The following is a 25,514-nucleotide window of genomic DNA, read 5'->3' on the forward strand; positions in this document are numbered from 1 at the left end:
GTGGCTAGCATTCCGCCTAAAGCCACTGGCCGTGGACGCCTTGGGCGCCACCCAGCAGGAGCAACTCACGCTGCAGAGACACAGCAGCAGCAGCATGTAGTACCTGCTCCTATTTTCCTCCAGCCGGGTCGGAAACGTCCCATTGAGGAAAAGGATGCAGCCACTGTGGTGCAACTGATGACGGAGGATGAGCAGCCCGCCATCAGCTCTGCATCCGAGGCCTCCACCCTCACCACCACCACCCCTGTTCGCAGCAGCCGCCCAGCAGGGCCTGGGGAGGAGGCCAGTTCACCGTCAGTTGGCGATCTGTCATTCAGCAGTCTTTTGACCCCAGGCATCATGAGTCAATTGTCTGCTGTTGTTGGCGATTTTGAGGAGGAGATGCTGATGGGCACTTTGGGGGAGGAGGGATTGGACAGCAAGACTGTGGCGACAGTCAAGCAGCCCATCCATGCATCAGGAGAGGAGTTTGGGGGTCATCATCCCAGCAGGACATGTTTCAGGAGGGGGAGGATGATGATGATGATGATGACGTGGTGACAGACAAAGACTGGGTGCCGCCACCACCAGCACCTGGGGATGTCATCATCAGCAGCTCTGAAGAGGAGGAGGAAGATGCGCTTGTGGGCCTTGCAAGGAGGCGCATCATTGCAAGCATTGGCAGCAGTAGGCAGGTCCCACAGCCTGCTGGTGTCTCAGGCTCAGCAGCAGCAGCAGCAGCATCTGCCAGTACCACCACCAGCCGCACCCAAGTCCCCAACCACCACAGGGAGACAGTCAGCAGCGGCTCCAGGCCATAGGGGGGGTTTTCTTGTCACCAATCTGGCAATTTTTCACCATGCCCACAGTTCACAGCAAGTACGCCACTTGCAACCACTGTCAGCGGAAGTTGAGCAGAGGTGCAGACCCCTTAAAGTTCAGCACCAGCTCTCTGATCAACCATCTTACTGCTAAACATTACCACCAGCATGAGGAGTTCCAGAGGCTGAAGGCATCTGGTGCTGGCAGTGGCACCACACCCATCACTGCACAGCCTTCAGCAGCAGCAGCAGCAACAGCAGCCACCCGCCCTACTGCTCCTCCAGCAGCACCAGCAGGAGTGCGGAAACGCACTGCTCCTCCCCCCTCTGCAACTCCTGCCGCCGACACTGAGGCCAGTTCTGGCAGCCAGTCCTCAGTGGCCTCCTCTGCTGTCTCCGCTGATTCCCGTGCTAGCAAAAGGCAACGCCAGAGCCTTTTGAGCGAGTCCTTCCAGGGGGTGGTTAGGGCTCTGCCTCCCAGCAGCCAGCTGAACAGCTTGCTGGCACGGGCCATGTGCTTCCAACTCCTGCCGTACACGCTCGTGCAGGAGGGGAGCGACATGCGTGCGCTGCTTGCTTGTGCAGCCGCAGACTGGCAGCTCCCCAGCAGACACTTCTTCGCCCGCCAGGTCATGCCTGCACTGCACCGCTTTGTCATGGCCAATGTGGAGCGAGGGCTGGAGCACGCGGTTGGTGAAAGGTTCCACGTCACCATGGACTCCTGGAGCAGCCGCTTCGGGACAGGCCGCTACCTGTCCTTCACTGTCCACTGGGTCAGCTTGGTGGAAGGGGGTGAGGATGGGAGAGCAGCAGCGGGCACAGCAGCAGCAGCAACACAGTGGGTGGTGCCACCCCGCAGGGTCAGGGGAACTGCAGCAGGTTCCTCTGATCCTCTGCCATCCTCCGGCACACCTGGCCAAACCCCCCGCCTCAGCAGCAGCGTGAAGCCACGCCACTGCCAAGCGCTGCTGCAGTTGGTCAGCCTTGGGAAGACCAAACTGACGGCAACCCATGTGTTGGCCAAACTCCAGGAGCAGGAGAGGATTTGGCTGACCCCCAGAGGCCTCAGAGTCGGAGAGGTGGTGGCCGACAATGGGGCCAATCTGGTTGCCGCGGTCGACAGGGGAAACCTGACCCACATCCCCTGTCTTGCCCACGTGCTGAACCTGGTGGTGCAGAAGTTCTTGCGCACCTACCAGGGGATGGGCGAACTGCTGGAAACGGCAAGGAATGTTGTGCGTCACTTCCGGCGCTCGCCTGCAGCCTCTGCGAGCCTGGAAGACGTGCAAAAGGAGCTGGAGCTGCCACGCCATCGGCTGATCCTTGACGTTCCAACTCGCTGGAACTCCACCCTGGCGATGTTGGAGCGTCTGGTTGAACAGAAGCACGCTGTCAACCAGTACCTTGCCCTGGCCACTGTGTCCGCCGCTCAGAAAAGGGACAAGACCAGCAACATCCCGTCCATCGTCCCCGATGACGACTGGGGGCACATGCAGCAGGTGTGCTTAGTGCTGGCTCCCTTTCTGTAGGCCACCAACATGGTGAGCAGGGACCATGCTATGGTGTGCGAGTGGGTGCCCCTGGTTTGTCTGCTGAACAGGGCCCTCGATGCTTTGCTGGAACAGGGAGCGGCAGCCTTGGCCCAGCAGGAGCGGCATGCAGCTGCACAGTCCACCTCTGAGGGGGAGGAGGAGGAGGACTTGGTGGAGGTCCCTGACCTTGCTGCTGATGAGGGGGATCAGCACAGTGCAGCTGAGTTGGTGCGGGGGTGGAGAGAGGATGAGGCGGCAGAGGAGGAGGATGAAGACAGCACTGCCGTCGATGTGCCAGCACACGTGGCCCGCCTCTTCCCAATGGCAGCGCACATGCTGACGTGCCTGCGCAAGGACCCCAGGGTGATCCAGATGAAGCAGAGGGAGGACATCTGGATCAGCATGATGTTGGACCCGTGCCTCAAGTGGAAGTTGAGCCAGTTCCTGCCTCCTGCAGGAGGAGACCCAGCCCAACAAATAAGGAGCTTGCAGCAGGCCCTTGTTGAGCGCTTGGAGGAAGCCTTCCCCCAGCCTTCCACCCCCACTGCCCAGCCAGCACAGAGGCAGCAGCAGGTGCCTGCATCCAGCAGCAAGCGCCCCACAGACCTGCTGTCTCTCAGCAACGAGCTCTACAGGACTGTAGAGGCTCCAGCAGTGACTAGAGAGGAGGTGCATGCAGCAGCATCCTCCTCCGGTCACAGCCAGTGCCTGACCCGCATGGTGGCTGACTACATGGGGTCCTACAGCGGGCTTGACAGCGATGCCCCTGTTGATCCCATGGAGTATTGGGTCAAGCGCCTGGAGATCTGGAGCGAGCTGGCGCAGTACGCCCTGGAAGTGCTGTCCTGTCCCTCTTCCAGCATGCTGTCCGAGCGCTGCTTCAGTGCAGCTGGTGGCGTGGTCACCGAGAAACGCTCACGTCTGTCTCACAAGTCTGTGGACCAGGGCCGGGCCGAGGCAGAGGCTGGAGAGGCTCCAGCCTCAGGGCGCAGTGTAGGAGGGGGTGTACAATTCATTCAGCTCTCATTCCCAATTGTGTTTGAAGCAGAAAGAAATAAGAAAAGGGCATACATGACAGTGACTGCAAGCCAGATAACTAGAGATTAAGGTGTTGGGGAGGTTGGGGGCCCTGGGGCACCTATTAGTCTAATAGCAATCAGTGTGTGACGGCTGGTGTGGGAGGGATGGAGGGGTGCACTTTGCTGTCTCAGCTTTCGGCGCTGAAGGACCTTGTCCCGGCTCTGCTGTGGACAGACTGACGTTTCTCAAGATGAACCAGGCGTGGGTGGAAGGCGAGTTCCTGGCCCCTGTTGTCGGCGAGAGAGGGACATGAACTGGCTGCCGGAATCGTTAATATGCCTTACCACTCTTTACCACCTCCTGGCTCCTGCTCACTACTAAGCCAGTCTGGTTCAGTTTGAATATTACGTCGCCTCGCCTGTAGCCACACATTTTACACCTACAGTGGGCTGCTGTGTACTGCCCTTCTGCTGTCTGTCTGTGTTTCCCGCTGCCAGGGTACACAGATTTTACCTTCTGCTGCCACTCTGCCACCAGCTATTACGTCCAACAATAGCTATATGTTAAATTTGCTGTAAAAAAAAAAAAGTAAACCATTAAAAAAAAAAAAAAAAAAGTTTACATTTTTCTGAGGTGCCCGGGTTGAAAACTGTGTTGTCCCAGTTGTGTATTGGACACGATGTGGGCTGCACAACCGCTGTCTGGGACCTCCTGTTGTGTTTATTTACAGCCCTGGTATCACCGCTAGGTACCAGGGCTATTATGTCACGCTGCCTACCTACCTGCTGCCACACTCACACTACTCCTCCATTCCTCCTGCTGCTGCTGCTGTCTGTCTGCTGTGTTTCCCACTGCCAGGGTACACAGATTTTACCTTCTGCTGCCACTCTGCCACCAGCTATTACGTCCAACAATAGCTATATGTGTAATTTGCTGTAAAAAAAAAAAAAAAGTAAACCATTAAAAAAAAAAAAAGTTTAAATTTTTCTGAGGTGCCCAGGTTGAAAACTGTGTTGTCCCAGTTGTGTATTGGACACGATGTGGGCTTCACGACCGCTGTCTGGGACCTCATGCTGTGTATTTACGGCCTGGTACCACCGCTAGGTACCACAGCCTATTATGTCTCGCTGCCTGCCTCATTGACTGCCTGCTGCCACACAATCATCCTCCTCCTGCTGCTGCTGCTGAATTTACCTCCTGCTGTCTGTGTGTTTCCACTGCCAGAGAGCACATACAATGGCGCTTCCACCAAGCGCCACCAGCTATTTATTACGCTCCAAAATAGCTGCATTTCTTTAAAAAAACGAAACAAATATATATATACTTTTTAATACTTTGTGATATTATTTTTAGAGGTGTCCGGGTTTAAAACTGTGTTGTCCCAGTTGTGTATTGGACACGATGTGGGCTTCATGACCGCTGTCTGGAACCTCATGCTGTGTATTTACGGCCTGGTACCACCGCTAGGTACCACAGCCTATTATGTCTCGCTGCCTGCCTCATTGACTGCCTGCTGCCACACAATCATCCTCCTCCTGCTGCTGAATTTATCTCCTGCTGTCTGTGTGTTTCCACTGCCAGGGAGCATATACAATGGCGCTTCCACCATGCGCCACCAGCTATTTATTACGCTCCAAAATAGCTGCATTTCTTTAAAAAAACGAAACAAATATATATACTTTTTAATACTTTGTGATATTATTTTTAGAGGTGTCCGGGTTGAAAACTGTGTTGTCCCAGTTGTGTATTGGACACGATGTGGGCTTCACGACCGCTGTCTGGAACCTCATGCTGTGTATTTACGGCCTGGTACCAGCGCTAGGTACCACAGCCTATTATGTCTCGCTGCCTGCCTCATTGACTGCCTGCTGCCACACAATCATCTTCCTCCTGCTGCTGCAGCTGAATTTACCTCCTGCTGTCTGTGTGTTTCCACTGCCAGGGAGCACATACAATGGCGCTTCCATCATGCGCCACCAGCTATTTATTACGCTCAAAAATAGCTGCATTTCTTTAAAAAAAAAAAAAAAAAAGAGAAAAAAGTGAAGAAGAAGACGATATAGAAGAAGAAGAAGATATAGAAGAAGAAGATATAGAAGAAGAAGATATAGAAGAAGAAGATATAGAAGAAGAAGATATAGAAGAAGATATAGAAGAAGAAGAAGAAAAAGAAGAAGTATATACAGTACTGAACAGAATTTTGGACACAACTTCTCTTTCCACCTTTTTTTTTTAAAGGAACATCCCCACATAATCACTTGCTGTTGTTACTTGGAAAAAAAGATGTTTCTTGCATCATTCACCCCTAAAACAAGTGTTGGAATCTATTTAAGGCCAATTCAAATAGTCAGCTCGAATAATGAGCTTGAATACCGACTCGAATAGTGAGCTCGAATTTCGAGGTCGAATCAAATAGTAAAAAATATTCGACTCGAATATTCGACCGACCTCGAATAATTTACTATTCGAATTCGACCTAACTCGAATAATGAAAAGGGGTATCCGAGCATCCCTAGGCGTGACAGGTAAAGTATTTTAATGCACGGGCATTGGGTGTTGCATATAACATTTGGGGGGGGGGGCAGTGGCCAGGGGTTTATCGTTTGCTATTATCGCATGCTGTTACCGTGAACAACCACGTTTTTTGGGAGTTTATTACATACAGTAACAGCATGCGATAATCGCATAAACGCCTGGCCACTGTCCAGAGCTGGACCATCAACCAGGCAGGCACATCAAGCACCTGATTGGGGCCTCATTTGGGGTCTAAAGGCCCCCCTCTGAGCCCCTCAGCATGTAATCTGTCTGCACTGTGTGTGTGTAGCTAAGTATGCATAATGTGCATAATAAATGCATATGTGCACAATAATCTTCCTCTCTTCCTCCCCGGGTGCCTGCTCTGCCTGCTGCTCTTAGCGAAGAAGGAACACTGAGGCTGGCTGGCTGGCTGAGCGTCGCCGTTGCCATGGCAAACAGAAACTTTCCACTCCAGTCCAGCCCTCAGCCAATCAGTGTGCACCAACTCTGCTCATCATCATGTCAGCTGCTCTGCTACTGATGTCATTGGTCCTCGCCCTCCCTCCTTGCTCAGTCAGTCAATGCGCAGCCGCTCTGTGTGAGAGGACACAGCACAGGTCAGTATGTGTGAGTTCAGGAGCGAGAAGACGGGCAGCAGCCAGCAGCTGTTGCCTGATCATTAAATATGATGTCAGGATCCGCACCGTCTAAAATAAGTATTTTAATTGTAATTTTATTTGAACATTTTAAAATCCCAAACAGGCAAAAATGAGCGTGAGCCGGATCACCATGACGCTATGTATGATAGCATTAGCCTAATGGTTGTAGCAGTTCATGAATATGGATTTATGCAAATATCAAGATCAACACAGTCTTCCATCAGGTCCTCCATGGTGTTTTATATAGCAGGCTAGGTGAGATGTATGTTAGAGTGTGTGCCTTAACTATCTGAGGAATGAGCTAGATTCTGAAACGCCGTGCGTCATGGTGATCCGGCTCACGCTCATTTTTGCCTGTTTTGGATTTTAAAATGTTCAAATAAATTACTTATTTTAGACAGTGCGGATCCTGACATCATATTTGATTAAGTACCCCTGTGCACTCCAGGGTTGATTGCTGCACGTCAAGCTCCACTGGTGCTGTCACAATTGAAGATAATGTTGCCTGATCATTATTCTTTAAACTTTGATATAATCATATATATATATATATATATATATATATATATATATATACATATATATATATATATATATATATATATATATATACATATATATATATATATATATATATATATATATATATATGCGTGTATATAGCACAGACTTAGGGCCAGTGCGGTGCACACCAGAAAGCGCTAGCGTAATCGCAAATGCTCAGTGCTTATTGAAGTGGAGGGAGTGGGGCCCAAATCTGCCACTTTGCTTAGGGTCCCATTTCGCCTTAATCCGGCCCTTCCACTGTCCCTCCCAAATGTTCAATGCAACACCCAATGCCCGTTCATTAAAATACTTCCTCAGCAAGTCCAATCAATATATTCAACCAATTTAGGCCCGAAATCAGTCAATTTGTTGACCGGGCATGCTTAAGGGGCACGGATTCTTGAATCACATGGTCAGTCGGTTGCCAGGTTGCTAGATGTATGGCCACCTTTAGAGTTTTGTTGCATTCACAAACTGTATTGTCTCAGAAATGACTTTCATTTTCACGAAAACCAAACTTTGTTTTTAAAATGCATAAAAAGCAAATTAGGCTTTCTCAGAAAACAGTTGTAAACAGCTGGGCTTTCAAATATGAGCACTGAGCTCAAGCAGTACAATAGACAGCATCGCCGGGGTCCTTGCATCCTGACCGGAATTAAGTAAAAAGAACACTATCAAATAACGTTTTTTTTTTCAATTGAGATAGGAAATGTTTGGGAAGTGCTGCTAAGCAGGGGCGTATACATTTGAACCCTTATCTCTTTGTTTCCTGTTATCTAATTCCTTTCACACTTTTCTGATGGCAAATCTGACAGCAGAGTGAACCATGAGAGGGGGGTGATTCCCTCACACTTCATCTGTTAACTCTGTGTGAGAGAAAGCTCTGCCTGTCTCTGACTGACCTTTCTGCAGAGAGCAGAGGAAATGTATCTTATGTGCAACATAAATATTTGTAATTGTGTGCGTGAAACCTGATACTTGACAGGCTTTTCATATAACTCTGCTTCAATATTACCCTGTTCTTAGCATGTCAGACTGCAGAGATTCATATCTTTGCAAAGGAGACATTCCAAACGTAGCTAAAATCTACACACAATGAATTGCAGCTTTTGCCTCTGATATTTAACATGAAAAGTAGGAAAATGTTTACGCAGCTACTTAGACATTATTTGTACATTGTCATTTTAGAACACTTGGTTTGATAGTGTTCCTTTAAAAAACTGGAAGAATAAATACAGTGAAATTACAGGATGAAAAGCAATTCCAGACTCTACTGGTAGTTCCGTTTTAGAGCAGCGATTCAGGTCATCACAAAGCCGCATTTTTTCATCGGTCGTCTTTAATGAGAGTTTTAATTTCTCCTCGCTCCACCATCACCTCTGGTCTTGTTCTCGTCGTACTTCCAAGATGTTCTTCATAAATGCAAAGCGAGACATTACATGATGCAACTTGTGAATGTGCAAAGATGTCTTTTGATCTGTTGCCAAACATCAGCGGAGATTAGATACAAAACGATCTTTCATCTTTTGAAATTGCCTTGTTCCATTGATTTTTATTTTATTTTTACATATAAAAACTTTTCCTAATGTCTACTGGATCTCATTTCAAAGCCTGTCATCGTCAACGTCGTTCTTCACGTATGAAATTATAGAGTCCATTTATTATACTATTAATGCTGGATCAGCCGCAAGCCCCCACCCCTCCGATCTATATGCAGTGAGTGCGAGAGAACAGAAGCCCCCACTTTCCAAGTAGGAAGATGTGACCATGGAACATATCAAAGAGATCATCTCATCGAAGAATTAAAATGTCCCTGCATTTTGTTGAGGAACAATATCTCCCATAAAGGAAATGACTCGAGTGTAATCTTTGAGGAAGATCAAACATTACAGAGCCCTCCCGACCACAAACTGTTTGCTTTGATGGTGAAGATAATAGACACGCGTATGTATTAATGCTCTCTTTTTCTTACCCGGCATAAAAAAAAGGCTCTTTTTGAATGAAAGGCTGGGTCTGTGCTTCTGCAATTAATGACATTAGTGACATCGATAAATATAATGTAACAGGAAAGAATAAAAGGTTTTTAGATGGATCTGCTAAGTACACATCAAAATGCAGAGCGTAAAGGACACTTCATGTGAAAGGAAATATACAAAGTCTGCCTTCCCCGACCTGAAAAAAAGAGAAAGAACTCTAATTACCTGTCTGCCTTGCTGGTCTTTTGACCACAATTTTTAAAGGGAACCTGAAGTGAGAGGGATATGGAGGCTGCCACGTTTATTTTTTTTAAATAATACCAGTTTTCTGCCATTCCTGCAGATCTCTTTGACCAAAGTAGTGTCTGAATTAGGGGCGTAATTAGAGAGGAGCAGCCCCTGCGACTGCAGGGAGGCCCAGAGCTGTAAGGGGGCTCCAACTACTATATTTATTTTTTATTTATTTTAAAGAGAATCTGAAGTCTCCTTAAAATCATGTTTTTATTTTAAAAACCTCTTAAGCATGTTTGCCCAACCTAAAACGCCGCATCCCACCAGCTTAAAACTAAATTAATCACTCCAAACTCCCTGGGGCTGATTGCGGGGCTCCTTCCGTGAAAGGAAGAGCTTTAGGCTGTAGCTCTGCCTCTACACGTGTCCATCTGTGGTGGATCTCCGCCTCTCCCCACCCCTCTCAGTCTTCTTTCACTGAGAGGGGCAGGGGAGAGGCGGAGGTATGCGCGGATTGATGCACATGGAGGCAGAGCTACAGCTGAAAGCTCTGCCTCACCGAGCAGCAAAATCCATGACCAAGAAAGTCGTGGATTTTGTCAGGGGTGTTAGGGGAGATTCATTTAGTTTTCAGCCGCGGGGATGCGGCATTTTAGGTTGGGCAAACATGCTTAAGAGGTTTTCAAAATAAAAACATGATTTTAACGAAGCTTCAGAGTCTCTAAGTATTTATATAGCGTTGACATATTACGCAGCACTGTACAGAGTATATATTGTCTTGTCACTAGCTGTCTCTCAGAGGGGCTCACAATCTAATCCCCACCTTAGTCATGTGTCTATTAGTGTTGGGCGAACAGTGTTCGCCACTGTTCGGGTTCTGCAGAACATCACCCTGTTCGGGTGATGTTCGGGTTCGGCCGAACACCTGATGGTGTTCGGCCAAACTGTTCGGCCATATGGCCGAACTAAGAGCGCATGGCCGAACGTTACCCGAACGTTCGGCTAGCGCTGTGATTGGCCGAACGGGTCACGTGTAGTGTTGGGCGAACATCTAGATGTTCGGGTTCGGGCCGAACATGGCCGAACTCCGAACATAATGGAAGTCAATGGGGACCCGAACTTTCGTGCTTTGTAAAGCCTCCTTACATGCTACATACCCCAAATTTACAGGGTATGTGCACCTTGGGAGTGGGTACAAGAGGAAAAAAAAAATTAGCAAAAAGAGCTTATAGTTTTTGAGAAAATCGATTTTAAAGTTTCAAAGGGAAAACTGTCTTTTAAATGCAGGAAATGTCTGTTTTCTTTGCACAGGTAACATGCTTTTTGTCGGCATGCAGTCATAAATGTAATACATATAAGAGGTTCCAGGAAAAGGGACCGGTAACGCTAACCCAGCAGCAGCACATGTGATGGAACAAGAGGAGGGTGGCGCAGGAGGAGAAGGCCACGCTTTGAGACACAACAACCCAGGCCTTGCATGAGGACAAGAAGCGTGCGGATAGCAATTTGCATTTTGTCGCCATGCAGTCATAAATGTAATACAGATGAGAGGTTCAATAAACAGGGACCGGAAACGCTAACCCATCACAGATGTTCATTGTTCATGTTACTTGGTTGGGGTCCGGGAGTGTTGCGTAGTCGTTTCCAATCCAGGATTGATTCATTTTAATTTGAGTCAGACGGTCTGCATTTTCTGTGGAGAGGCGGATACGCCGCCGATCTGTGACGATGCCTCCGGCAGCACTGAAACAGCGTTCCGACATAACGCTGGCTGCCGGGCAAGCCAGCACCTCTATTGCGTACATTGCCAGTTTGTGCCAGGTGTCTAGCTTCGATACCCAATAGTTGAAGGGTGCAGATGGATTGTTCAACACAGCTACGCCATCTGACATGTAGTCCTTGACCATCTTCTCCAGGCGATCGGTGTTGGAGGTGGATCTGCACGCTTGCTGTTCTGTGTGCTGCTGCATGGGTGTCAGAAAATTTTCCCACTCCAAGGACACTGCCGATACCATTCCCTTTTGGGCACTAGCTGCGGCTTGTGTTGTTTGCTGCCCTCCTGGTCGTCCTGGGTTTGCGGAAGTCAGTCTGTCGGCGTACAACTGGCTAGAGGAGGGGGAGGATGTCAATCTCCTCTCTAAAGTCTCCACAAGGGCCTGCTGGTATTCTTCCATTTTGACCTGTCTGGCTCTTTCTTCAAGCAGTTTTGGAACATTGTGTTTGTACCGTGGATCCAGAAGGGTATAAACCCAGTAATTGGTGTTGTCCAGAATGCGCACAATGCGTGGGTCGCGTTCAATGCAGTCCTAGGCCGAAGAGGTCATAGCCTAGGGTCACAAAACCTGTTTATTGGGCAATTTCAATGGTGGCGAGTCTGACGTACATAAATCGCAGCAATGGCCGTTAGCAACGTCTGAATCTCACGAAATGTCTCATGCAGGTAGAAGACATATTGTTAGACTTGGGCTCCAAAGATGGGTTCCCTACATCTCTGCAAACCAGAGTTACAGGGCTCCAAATTTGGTAAAATCCCCCATAGGCTTTCATTGGGCCTCCTATTTACAGTTCCAAAATCTCACATCTTTTCAAAGGGCAATTACTCAGCAGTGGCAAATTTTCTAGCATTGTAGGGACCCTTAGGGGGAACATGACTGGTGAGTTTCGGGCCCCTAGGCCGAAGAGGTCATAGCCTAGGGTCACAAAAACCTGTTTATTGGGGCTATTTCAATGGTAGTGATGGTGACGTACATAAATCGCAGCAATGGCCGTTAGCAAAGTCTCAATCTCACGAAATGTCTCATGCAGGTAGAAGACATATTGTTAGACTTGGATTCCAAAGATGGGGTCCCTACATCTCTGCAAACCAGAGTTACAGGGCTCCAAATTTGGTAAAATCCCCCATAGGATTTCATTGGCTCCCTATTTCACTTTCCAAAATCTCACATCTTTTCAAAGGGCAATGGCTCAGCAGTACCAAATTTTCTAGCATTGTAGGGACCCTTAGGGGGAACATGACTGGCGAGTTTCGGGCCCCTAGGCCGAAGAGGTCATAGCCTAGGGTCACAAAAACCTGTTTATTGGGGCTATTTCAATGGTAGTGATGGTGACGTACATAAATCGCAGCAATGGCCCTTAGCAAAGTCTGAATCTCACGAAATGTCTCATGCAGGTAGAAGACATATTGTTAGACTTGGATTCCAAAGATGGGATCCCTACATCTCTGCAAACCAGAGTTACAGGGGTCCAAAATTGGTAAAATCCCCCATAGGATTTCATTGGCTCCCTATTTCACTTTCCAAAATTTCACATCTTTTCAAAGGGCAATGGCTCAGCAGTACCAAATTTTCTAGCATTGTAGGGACCCTTAGGGGGATCATGACTGGTGAGTTTTGCCACTGCTGAGCCATTGCCCTTTGAAATGGTGTGAGATTTTGGAACGGTAAATAGGAGGCCCAATGAAAGCCTATGGGGGATTTTACCAATTTTGGACCCCTGTAACTCTGGTTTGCAGAGATGTAGGGACCCCATCTTTGGAATCTAAGTCTAACAATATGTCTTCTACCTGCATGAGACATTTCGTGAGATTCAGACGTTGCTAACGGCCATGGCTGAGATTTATGTACGCCACCATCACTACCATTGAAATAGCCCAAATAAACAGGTTTTTGTGACCCTAGGCTATGACCTCTTCGGCCTAGGGGCCCGAAACTCACCAGTCATGTTCCCCCTAAGGGTCCCTACAATGCTAGAAAATTTGGTACTGCTGAGCCATTGCCCTTTGAAAAGATGTGAGATTTTGGAAAGTGAAATAGGGAGGCAATGAAATCCTATGGGGGATTTTACCAATTTTGGACCCCTGTAACTCTGGTTTGCAGAGATGTAGGGACCCCATCTTTGGAATCCAAGTCTAACAATATGTCTTCTACCTGCATGAGACATTTCGTGAGATTCAGACTTTGCTAACGGCCATTGCTGCGATTTATGTACGTCACCATCACTACCATTGAAATAGCCCAAATAAACAGGTTTTTGTGACCCTAGGCTATGACCTCTTCGGCCTAGGGGCCCGAAACTCACCAGTCATGTTCCCCCTAAGGGTCCCTACAATGCTAGAAAATTTGGTACTGCTGAGCCATTGCCCTTAGAAAAGATGTGAGATTTTGGAAAGTGAAATAGGGAGCCAATGAAATCCTATGGGGGATTTTACCAATTTTGGACCCCTGTAACTCTGGTTTGCAGAGATGTAGGGACCCCATCTTTGGAATCCAAGTCTAACAATATGTCTTCTACCTGCATGAGACATTTCGTGAGATTGAGACTTTGCTAACGGCCATTGCTGCGATTTATGTACGTCACCATCACTACCATTGAAATAGCCCCAATAAACAGGTTTTTGTGACCCTAGGCTATGACCTCTTCGGCCTAGGGGCCCGAAACTCACCAGTCATGTTCCCCCTAAGGGTCCCTACAATGCTAGAAAATTTGCCACTGCTGAGTAATTGCCCTTTGAAAAGATGTGAGATTTTGGAACTGTAAATAGGAGGCCCAATGAAAGCCTATGGGGGATTTTACCAAATTTGGAGCCCTGTAACTCTGGTTTGCAGAGATGTAGGGAACCCATCTTTGGAGCCCAAGTCTAACAATATGTCTTCTACCTGCATGAGACATTTCGTGAGATTCAGACGTTGCTAACGGCCATTGCTGCGATTTATGTACGTCAGACTCGCCACCATTGAAATTGCCCAATAAACAGGTTTTGTGACCCTAGGCTATGACCTCTTCGGCCTAGGACTGCATTGAACGTGACCCATGCATTGTGCGCATTCTGGACAACACCAATTACTGGGTTTATACCCTTCTGGATCCACGGTACAAACACAATGTTCCAAAACTGCTTGAAGAAAGAGCCAGACAGGTCAAAATGGAAGAATACCAGCAGGCCCTTGTGGAGACTTTAGAGAGGAGATTGACATCCTCCCCCTCCTCTAGCCAGTTGTACGCCGACAGACTGACTTCCGCAAACCCAGGACGACCAGGAGGGCAGCAAACAACACAAGCCGCAGCTAGTGCCCAAAAGGGAATGGTATCGGCAGTGTCCTTGGAGTGGGAAAATTTTCTGACACCCATGCAGCAGCACACAGAACAGCAAGCGTGCAGATCCACCTCCAACACCGATCGCCTGGAGAAGATGGTCAAGGACTACATGTCAGATGGCGTAGCTGTGTTGAACAATCCATCTGCACCCTTCAACTATTGGGTATCGAAGCTAGACACCTGGCACAAACTGGCAATGTACGCAATAGAGGTGCTGGCTTGCCCGGCAGCCAGCGTTATGTCGGAACGCTGTTTCAGTGCTGCCGGAGGCATCGTCACAGATCGGCGGCGTATCCGCCTCTCCACAGAAAATGCAGACCGTCTGACTCAAATTAAAATGAATCAATCCTGGATTGGAAACGACTACGCAACACTCCCGGACCCCAACCAAGTATGATGGGTTAGCGTTTCTGGTCCCTGTTTATTGAACCTCTCATCTGTATTACATTTATGACTGCATGGCGACAAAATGCAAATTGCTATCCGCACGCTTCTTGTCCTCATGCAAGGCCTGGGTTGTTGTGTCTCAAAGCGTGGCCTTCTCCTCCTGCGCCACCCTCCTCTTGTTCCATCACGTGTGCTGCTGCTGGGTTAGCGTTACCGGTCCCTTTTCCTGGAACCTCTTATATGTATTACATTTATGACTGCATGCCGACAAAAAGCATGTTACCTGTGCAAAGAAAACAGACATTTCCCGCATTTAAAAGACAGTTTTCCCTTTGAAACTTTAAAATCTATTTTCTCAAAAACTATAAGCTCTTTTTGCTAAATTTTTTTTCCTCTTGTACTCACTCCCAAGGTGCACATACCCTGTAAATTTGGGGTATGTAGCATGTAAGGAGGCTTTACAAAGCACAAAAGTTCGGGTCCCCATTGACTTACATTATGTTCGGAGTTCGGGTCGAACACCCGAACATCGCGGCCATGTTCGGCCTGTTCGGCCCGAACCCGAACATCTAGATGTTCGCCCAACACTAGTGTCTATGTATGTATTGTGTAGTGTATGTACCATATTCTAGGGCCAATTTAGGGGGAAGCCAATTAACTTATCTGTATGTTTTAGGGATGTGGGAGGAAACCAGAGTGCCCGGAGGAAACCCACACAGACACAGGGAGAACATGCAAACTCCTTGCAGATGTTGACCTGGCTGGGATTCGAACCAGGGAACCATCGCTGCAAGGTGAGAGCGCTAACCACTATGCCACCCTGCTGCCCACTCCCACTATACTGCCACTCCCACTGCTGGGAGGGTCACAAGGGGATCACATGATAGGTTCCCAGGCTGTGAGGGTCACAAGGGGATCACATGATAGGTTCTCAGGATGTGAGGGTCACAAGGGGATCACATGATAGGTTCCCAGGCTGTGAGGGTCACAAGGGATAGGCAAGGGAAAGGGTGTGAACATTGGGGGGCCCTATCAAAGTTTTGCTGGAGGCCCCATAATTTGTAGTTATGCCACTGGAATTAGCATATCACTGGCTCTTTTGAAATTCCCCATAGTGTTTTGCGATGGGATGTTTCGGCAGGAAAAGGCACAGAGACAAAAACAGGAGCCCATATGGCGTAGAATGTTGGATAAAAGATGGTAAATAAAGATGTGCCGAAAGGGCTACTCATAAAGGTGCGTTGCAGTGGAGCACCCAACCGCTTAAAGCAGGTGGAGACAATAAATCCGACTCCACTCGGGGTGTCCAGATGGTCTGGATGTGGTCGCTCTCTTGGTAGTAAAAAGCTGGCTGGTACAATGGTTTAAACCATGCAGAGCCAGACAAATCCCCACTCACAACTCGTGTTGATAAGAGCCAGAAGGTCTCGGCCGGGCCCCTCCCACATGGATCTTATCTTCTGGCTCTGCCACTGGCCTGAGGAAGCGGCTTGCACCTGCGAAACGTGTTGCCTGTGCTTTGATTTAACATGATTGTCCTAACTAAAAGGCCGCATCTCCGCGGCTGAACTCTAACTAAATCCGCCCTAATTCCTCCTCGTAAAATCCACAACTTTCCTGGTCGTTGATTTTGCTGCCCCGGGAAGCAGAGCTTTCAGCTGCAGCTTTGCCTCCATGCACGTCAATCCGTGCATATCTCCGCCTCTCCCACGCCCCTCTCAGTGAAGGAAGACTAAGAGGGGCAGGAGGAGGCGCCGATCCGTGCTGATAGACGCGTGTAGAGGCAGAGCTGCAGCCGAAAGCTCTGCCTCTCACAGAAGCGCTCCCCACAATGTGCCCCAGGGAGTTTGGGGGGATTTAGTTCAGCCCCAGGGATGCAGCGTTTTAGTTAGGGCTATCATGTTAAAGAGATTTTTAATATAAAAACATGATTTTTATGAGACTTCGGAGTCTCTTTAAAGGACCACTATCTCAAAAAATGTAAACTTTAAATACATGTGAACACATACAAATAAAAAGTATGTTTCTTGTGGAGTAAAATGAGCCATAAATTACTTTTCTCCTATGTTGCTGTCACTTACAGTAGGTAGCAGAAATCTAACATTACCGACAGGTTTTGGTCTAGCCCATCTCTTCATGGGGGATTCTCAGCATGGTCTTTATTTTTTATAAAGCCAACCATTGAAAAGGAGTTAGATAAAGATGCTGGCCAGCTTTCCTGCTCATTGTACACTCTTTTGGCAGTTGGACGGAGCAACTAATATTCACTATGTGCTTTTGAAAATAAAGAAAACCCTGAGAGTCCCCCATGAGATGGGCTTGCCCAAAACCTGGAGGTTCTGTCAGATTTCTACTACCTACTGTAAGTGACAGCAAAACAAGAGAAAATTCATTTATGGCTCATTTTACTCAGAAAGAAACCAACTTCTTATTTGTATGTGGTTCCATGTATTCTAAATTTTACAGTTTTGTGGTCCTTTAAAACTAAAAAACGAAGAGGTGGCTTACCTCAATAATGACAGTCTTATAAGACAATAACAATAAAATTGTATTAGTACAGGTAACGTGTTTCGTGGGTCTGAGCCCACATCCTCAGACTAATTACAGTGCCTAGAATCATTAAATATGGGGAGCTCAGCATTCCAGCTACAACTTGAAATAACAGATCGTAATAATATAAAATACAATAAATAGTAATGAACACAAAAATAATCAAAAATATACAATATATCAAAAGGCATGAAAATATATGTATATGTACCTGGGTCCATATGTATGCAGATACACACTATGGGAAAGCACAATAGGGGGGTAAGAGACATCCGGGTGTGGATAAAACTATGTTAAATCAACAATTGAATTCAAAGAAAAAATCAGGGTGGCTTACCTCAAAGACAATAGACTCATGAGACAAAAATAATAGATTTTTAATATAAAAATATGATTTTTATGAGACTTTAAGTGTGTTTAACCCATTCAGGTTCCGTCGTTTTCATGTGAGAAATGTTCACCTCCCATTCCTTAGCCTATAACTTTATCACTACTTATCACAATGAACTGATCTATATCTTGCTTTTTCCGCCACCAATTAGGCTTTCTTTGGGGGGTACATTTTGCTAAGAGCCACTTTACTGTAAATGCATTTTAACAGGAAGAATAAGAAAAAAATGGAAAATTCATTATTTCTCAGTTTTCAGCCATTATAGTTTTAAAATAATACATGCCTCCATAATTAAAACTCACGTATTGTATTTGCCCATATGTCCCGGTTATTACACCGTTAAAATTATGTCCCTATCACAATGTATGGCGACAATATTTTATTTGGAAATAAAGGTGCATTTTTTCCGTTTTGCATCTATCACTATTAACAAGTTTAAAATAAAAAAAATATAGAAATATTTCATCTTTACATTGATATTTAAAAAGTTTAGACCCTTAGGTAAATATTTACATGTTTTTTTTTTTTTTTAATTGTAATGTTTTTTTTTTATAGTAAACATTTTATTAGGGTAGTTTTGGGAGGGTGGGAGGTGTAACACACGCTTAGAGTAAAACACATGGGGAGGGAACAGCCAGAAAAAGCACAGCTTCCGAGAGAAGCTGTCGCTTTTTCAGCGGGGGAAAGGAATCAGTGATCGGGCACCATAGCCCGATACATTGATTCCATGGCTACCGAATCCGCGGCCGGGAGTGCGCGTGCATGCGCGCGATCAGCCACGGGAGGGCGCGGTAGCGCGCATGGTTCCTGGACATAGTTTCTATGTCCAGGAACCAAAATAGATTAACTTAGTTTTATTCATCCCTAGAGATAGCTCGAACCTCCAATTTTAGGTTCGCGAACCTCAAATGTGAACTTCCGCAAAAACTCGGGTTCGCGCGAACTTTGCGAACCGCAATAGACTTCAATGGGGAGACGAACTTTGTAAATTACAAACATTTATACTGGCCACAAAAGTGATGGAAAAGATGTTTCAAGGGGTCTGACACCTGGAGGGGGGCATGGCAGGGTGGGATACAAGCCAAAAGTCCCTGGGAAAAATCTGGATTTTACGCACAGCAGGGTTTAGGGCAGAAATCACATTTTATTGCTAAATTGGAGGCCTAAAGTGCTTTAAAACATCTTGCATGTGTATACATCAATCAGGTAGTGTAATTAGTGCACTGCTTCACACTGACAGACTAAACTCACTGTGTAACGCACCACAAACAGCTATTTGTGTAGTGACGGCCGTGCTGGACTGGTGCGCACCATGACGAGAGTGCAGGCAATGGCGGTTTTCAAGTCCATATGGTCGGGCTGAGGTAGCTGAATGAAAGAACAACTGTGACTGAGTGTCCAGCTGATCGAATTTGGTCTGTCCACAATGAAGCAATGACCTGATTATCTATCTTCTTGGGTCATGTGTGCCCCCCAACCCCAACACACTCATTTAGCCGGTCATTGCTTCATTGTGATACGCAAGCCCCGTCACCGTGGCAAGGTAACGATCACGAAGGGGAATTGACACATGTACATGCCTTTTGTTTTGTTGTTGCAGCCGCAGTGCAGCCAGAAAAATTAGGCAGGCATGCACACGCACCAGAAAATTTTTTATCACTACACAGAGAATTGAATGTGTGCATTAAACACTAAGTGAACACCTGACATATCTGGCTAAGATAATTTGGCCTAATTGGCTATTCATGAGGCAATGCTCATGCAAATATGCATTCGCTTTCGCATGCCAACTTATGCAGGGTCAAAAACCAATGCCAAAGAAAAATTATTATAGCGGGGGCTGCTAGCAGCGGCCTTAAAAATTCAGGAATCCACCTGGAGTCCTGGACCCTGTTGGTGGTGACGGAGAAGGCAGTCAAGCGACCTGCAGCAAAGATGCTGTGTGGGGACCGACTTAGTCTTGGAGCAGGCAGTCACACGACGTGCAGACAGAGACGCTGTGTGTGGGGACTGACTTAGTCTTTGGGCAGGCCTGACCGTGCTTTGCAGACCACGTGGTCAGATGGACCCTTGATCCAACGCTGTGTGCCAGAGATGACACCACTTGCCTTTCAACTTCACGGTACAGTTTGAGTATCGCCTTTTTTGAGAAATAATTGCGTGATGGTATCTTACACTGCGGTGTGTGGCTTTGCTTTTGTGTGCTGCTTTTCCTCAGGTGGTCATCCCATTGCAGTTTGTGCTTTGTAATCATGTGCCTTCGTAAGGTAGTTGTCCCTACGGGGGTCTTGGTCTTTCCACGGCTCAATTTTCGGTGGCAGAGAACACAGAAGGCATTGCTCTCATCTGAGGCAGACGCACAAAAAATGTCCACACCGCTGAGCCCTGGGATGATGACACTTTGGTGATGGCTGCCGATGAAGTGTTAAGTGGGGTGCCAGAATCAGAGCAGGAGGAGGATGATATGTCATGCTTCATTGCGGAAGCTGAAGAAGATGAGGTGTCCTGTGTTAAATAGTCAACTACGTCCTGACAATATTGGGGGTTGATGGCACGTTCCTTCTTCTGAACACTGTACTTTGGTCAAGGGCCGCACGAAATCATGTCAGCGCGACCTCGAACAGACCTGCCAGATGGCCTGCCTCTGGCTCTGCCTTTTGTTTTGTCCATATTGGGGGGGGGATGAACTGAAAGGTATGCACTGACATGACTAATACAATGTGCAGTTACACAGGTGCAGTGAAAAGGTTGCAGTGACTGCTGGTACAACAATGTGCAGTTACACAGGTGCAGTGAACAGGTTGCAGAGATTGCTGGTACAACAATGTGCAGTTACACAGGTGCAGTTAACATGTATGCATGGACTGGTATATAAAACAGCGTGTAGTCACACAGGTGCAGTGAACAGGTATGCAGTGACTGGTATTACAAATGTGCAGCTGTCACACACACAGGTACCCTGAACAGGTATGCAGTGACTAGTATTAAAAATGTGCAGCTGTCACACACACAGGTACCGTGAACAGGTATGCAGTGACTGGTATATCATATAACACTGCGTGTGGTCACGTAGGTGCACTGAACAGGTATGCAGTGACTGGTATCAATAAAATGTGCAGCTGTCACACACACAGATACCGTGAACAGGTGCAGTGACTGGTATATAACACTGCAGGCTTCTGTCACGCAGGTGTAGTAAACATGAACAGGTCTGCAGTGATTGGTATTACAAATGTGCAGCTGCCTGTCACACACGTGCAGTGAAAAGGTAGGCACTGAATGTGCTGGGCCTGGCAGTGGCACAGTAGGAATTAGCAAGGGGCCAAGGGCCAGCTGCGACTGACTGACAGGGCTGTATATGCAAGTGTCAGTGGGACACACACACACACACAAAAAATAGATCACAAGAACAACATAAGCTCTCAAAAGAGCTGTTTTGGGGTGCTTTTTAGCAATAAGTATCAGCAAGGAGCAAGCTAACAAGCCTAACAAGAGCCTAACTAAGCTTTCCCTATGTCTACAGTAGGTTCCTCTCCCTTCTCTAATTACTGCAGCCACATGAGACAGGGAAATGGCCGACACCGACACTGCCTGCCTTTTATAATAAGGGGGGGGGGGGGGGGGGGGGAAGCTCCAGGAGGGAGTGTAGCCTCATTGGCTACCATGTGTCTGCTGAATGTGATGTACAGGGTCAAAGTTGAGCCTAATGATGTAGTATAGGGGGCGGGTCAAACTCGCATATAGTTCGCGGTTTACTGCGAACGCGAACCACTGAAGTTTGCGCAAATCGGTTTGCGCTCGAACTGTTTGGGTCATCTCTATTCATCCCTGGGCTCCTCTTATCCCTTCTGTGTCACTCTTCATACAGCAATCCTTACTATAGTCTGATATGACGCAGACGAGGGTTAAAAATGTTTGCTAGCCTAACAGCATAATCCAGTTTAGGCTTGTTGATTGAGTCAAATCCATTTGGAGCAGGCCCCTCTCCTCTCCTGTCAAGCCTTGCTCTCTGTTGACTCCTGATCCAGCTCTGAACTCCACCATGATTCCGATATATAGATCCGCTCGTGCGCCGTTTACCGCCCTGTGTAATTGAATTGGAGATTGAGTGTCCCAAGCCCCGGGAAAGATTAGTTAAACAGCATTAACATGGCAAAGGATTCAAAGAATGGCTCTATCCATGATGAAATACAATTAAAAATCCAATATCTTATCTTGTGCAGCAGGTGATGCTGTTCTAGCCAGTCAATCCTGACATTAGGAATCTCTTTTATCATGTTGTTCCTATTATGGCTGATGTAATGGATGAATGTAAAGCTTAAAGGGAACCCGAGGTATAAGGGATATGAAGGCTGCCATATTTATTTCCTTGCAAACAATGCCAGTTTCCTGGCCGCCCTGCTGATCTTCTGGCATAAGTAGTGTTTGAGTCAATCCTGGAACAAGCATATGGCTAATGCAGAAAAAAACCTGAGTTTGTACTGTGTTCTTATAGGGCCCACCAGCTCTTCTGGTGAGGCCTGGCCTAGTTATACTATTATATTACTGTTGCACCAAGCACTATACACTATTGCATTATCCTGTTAGCTATACTTGCATTATTGGTGATTCTGCAGATCACACATAATCAGACATCTGTGTTGCTACACCGATGAGGTCTCCTCTGCTTCTTAAGCCTTCTCTGTTCACTCACAACCTGTCTGCGGTTGCGATTACATACGTGTTAGCGCTCAGACCTTAGACTAGTATCCGGTGTGCTTTGATCTGGGAGGAAACCAGGGATTTCACATAAGACTAGGTTTATTGTATTACTGTATATTTGATATTCTGTGTATGACTCTGGCTAATCTCTGACTCCGCTCTTGCTTACTGATTCTGTACCTCTGTCCATTTGATCTAGTTGTTGAACTTCTGCCTGAATACTTACTACTCTCTTGCCTACTGATTCTGTACTGTATCTGCCTCTCAGTTGTCGAACTAAGCCTGTCTGACCTCTCTACTCACCAGTGGGCCCTTGCCACTGGTAAGGTGTTCCTCTTATTATAGTGCCCACCAGCTCCTCTGGTGAGGTTCTGCTAAACTAATCAGTTACTGTGCTAGAATAGTACCCACCAGCTCCTCTGGTGAGGTTCTGTCAAACTAGTCAGTTGCTGTGTTCTTATAGGGCCCACCAGCTCCTCTGGTGAGGCCTAGTTATACTATTATATTACTGTTGCACCAAGCACTATACACTATTGCATTATCCTGTTAGCTATACTTGCATTATTGGTGATTCTGCAGATCACCACATAATCAGGTATAGCGTCTGAATTATTGGTGATTCTGCAGATCACACATAATCAGACATCTGTGTTGCTACACCGATCGTTACAGAACCGCAGACCAAAAAAGTTATGGAGAAACTGTGCAATTGGGTTGAACTTTTAACCACAACCGTTAACGACCTCATCAAGACGGTTAACTTACAACAGACTCAGATTGAACAACTAGCTGAGACAGTTAATCGTCTTAAAAATCCCAATGCACAAGTGTCCTCCCCTCCAGTTATTGAGCCCAGGATGCCCCCTCCTGAAAAATTTTCAGGGCATCACTCTGACTTCAGGAATTTTAAGCACCGATGCCTTTCTTATTTTGAATTGCGGCCAGTGTCTTCAGGCACAGAAAGCCAGAGAGTCACACTGATAGAGACCTTATTATCAGGTGATTCACAGTCCTGGGCCTACAGTCTCCCTGATGGGCATGAGGCTTTGACCTCTGTTCAGGATTTTTTTTAAAGCAATTGCAGTTATATAGGATGATCCAGATTTAGCTATGACGTCAGAGAGGAGGCTTACGAGGGTACGCGTCACGCGTACCCTCGTATGTGTCATCACGTAGAGGACGTGAGGTCAGAGAAAGGGCGGAAGTACCACAAGGGTACTACCGCTGAACCGCCCGCTGCCCGGCCTCAACGCGTCACTCTCCTACTCGGACTCCTCCTCCTCACTCCACTGCCAGCCACCGGTACTATTTAACTTGCATTAAACTTTTTTTATGGGGAAGCGGGCAGAGGCGTGGAGCGCTAGCGGAGGGGGTGGGGGGAATTTCCGACCCCCCCCCCGCAATCGGGGCATGCTCCCCCCGTATGCCTGCGACCCCATAGGGGGCCGTATTCGGCCGAACAGGGCCCTGTTCGGCCGAACAGGGGCCCTGTTCGGCCGGCCATTGAGCAGTTCGGGCGAACCCGAACAGTTTGGCCGAACACCATTAGGTGTTCGGCCGAACTCGAACATCACCCGAACAGGGTGATGTTCTGCAGAACCCGAACAGTGGCGAACACTGTTCGCCCAACACTAGTTACCATCTCACTCCTCTGGTTCCACTGATATTGAAGCCTGGAAGGACTGGGCAACCATGCTGAGTCCATTTCAGCAGGAAGCCCCTGAAGGGAAACCAGATGGAGTTCTATTTGTACCTCTCCAGTTCAGACTTAAGATTCTTCATGTGTTTCACTCCCATAAGAATGCAGGTCATTCTGGTGTTGCCCTTACACAGGAGTTATTAGACAGATGTGTTTGATGGCCCTCCATTATGTCTAACTGTAAGGACTTTGTGGGGAGCTGTTCTGTTTGTGCCAGGAGCAAACCCTCCAGACAAGCTCCCGTTGGTACCTTACAGTCACTACCTGTGCCAGAACAGCCATGGACACACTTGTCCATGGACTTTATAGGGGAACTGCCCAGGTCTCAGGGAAAAAACGTCATATGGGTGGTAGTCGATAGGTTTAGTAAAATGGCCCATTTCATTCCCTTGGACGGACTCCCCTCTGCTCAAGAACTGGCAGACCTCTTCATTCACCGCATTTTTCGTTTGCATGGTATCCCTGAGAATGTGGTGTCAGATAGGGGAGTCCAGTTCATCTCCAAATTCTGGAGGGCCTTTTGTAATCATCTGGGCATGAACCTATCATTCTCCTCTGGCTACCACCCACAGACGAATGGCCAAACAGAAAGGGTTAACCAGTCCCTAGAACAGTTTCTGAGGTGTTATGTGGCTGACGCCCAGACTGAGTGGGCCAAATTCTTGCCGTTTGCAGAGTTTACCCATAATAATTTGAAGAGTTCCTCCTCGGGGTTCTCTCAGTTTCAGGTTGTGACAGGGAGATCTCCTAAGTTCTCTTCTTTGCCTGTGGTGGCATCTCCTTTCCCAGCACTGGAGGAATGGCAGGGAACCTTGAAAGAGATCTGGGCTTTGGTTCAGAAAAATCTCAAGAAGTCTTTTGTGACCCAGAAAAAACAGGCAGGCAGGAGACGTTCAGAAGAGTGGAACTTTGCACCGGGGGATCTGGTGTGGGTGTCTACTCGACATTTGGCTCTGAAGCAGCCCTCTGTTAAACTGGGCCCGAGATATATAGGCCCATACCCTGTCTCCAAGAGAATCAATAAGGTCACATATGCTGTTTCACTTCCGTCCAGTTGGAAAGGTGTTAATACATTTCATGTGTCCTTGTTAAAACCTGCGGTACATATGGATTCCTCTCCCCCCCCCATGTGATGATTGCTGGGGAACCTGAGTATGATATAGAGCAAATTTTGGATTCTCGGTTTGTGCACAACTCTATACAATACCTGGTTCATTGGAGGGGGTATAGGCCTGAGGAGAGATCTTGGGTCCCTAGTCATCGCATGCATGCGGAAGAACTTAGAAAGGTTACATCCTGACAGACCTGGTGGCCCGTGTCCGGAGTCCACGCCTCAAGGGGGGGGGGGGGGTACTGTAACATCTGCGGCTACGCCGGGTGTCTCCGCAGCCACCTCGGTTCCCTTTTCGGA

This window comes from Hyperolius riggenbachi, chromosome 10 (assembly GCF_040937935.1).
Source record: "Hyperolius riggenbachi isolate aHypRig1 chromosome 10, aHypRig1.pri, whole genome shotgun sequence".
NCBI lineage: Eukaryota > Metazoa > Chordata > Amphibia > Anura > Hyperoliidae > Hyperolius > Hyperolius riggenbachi.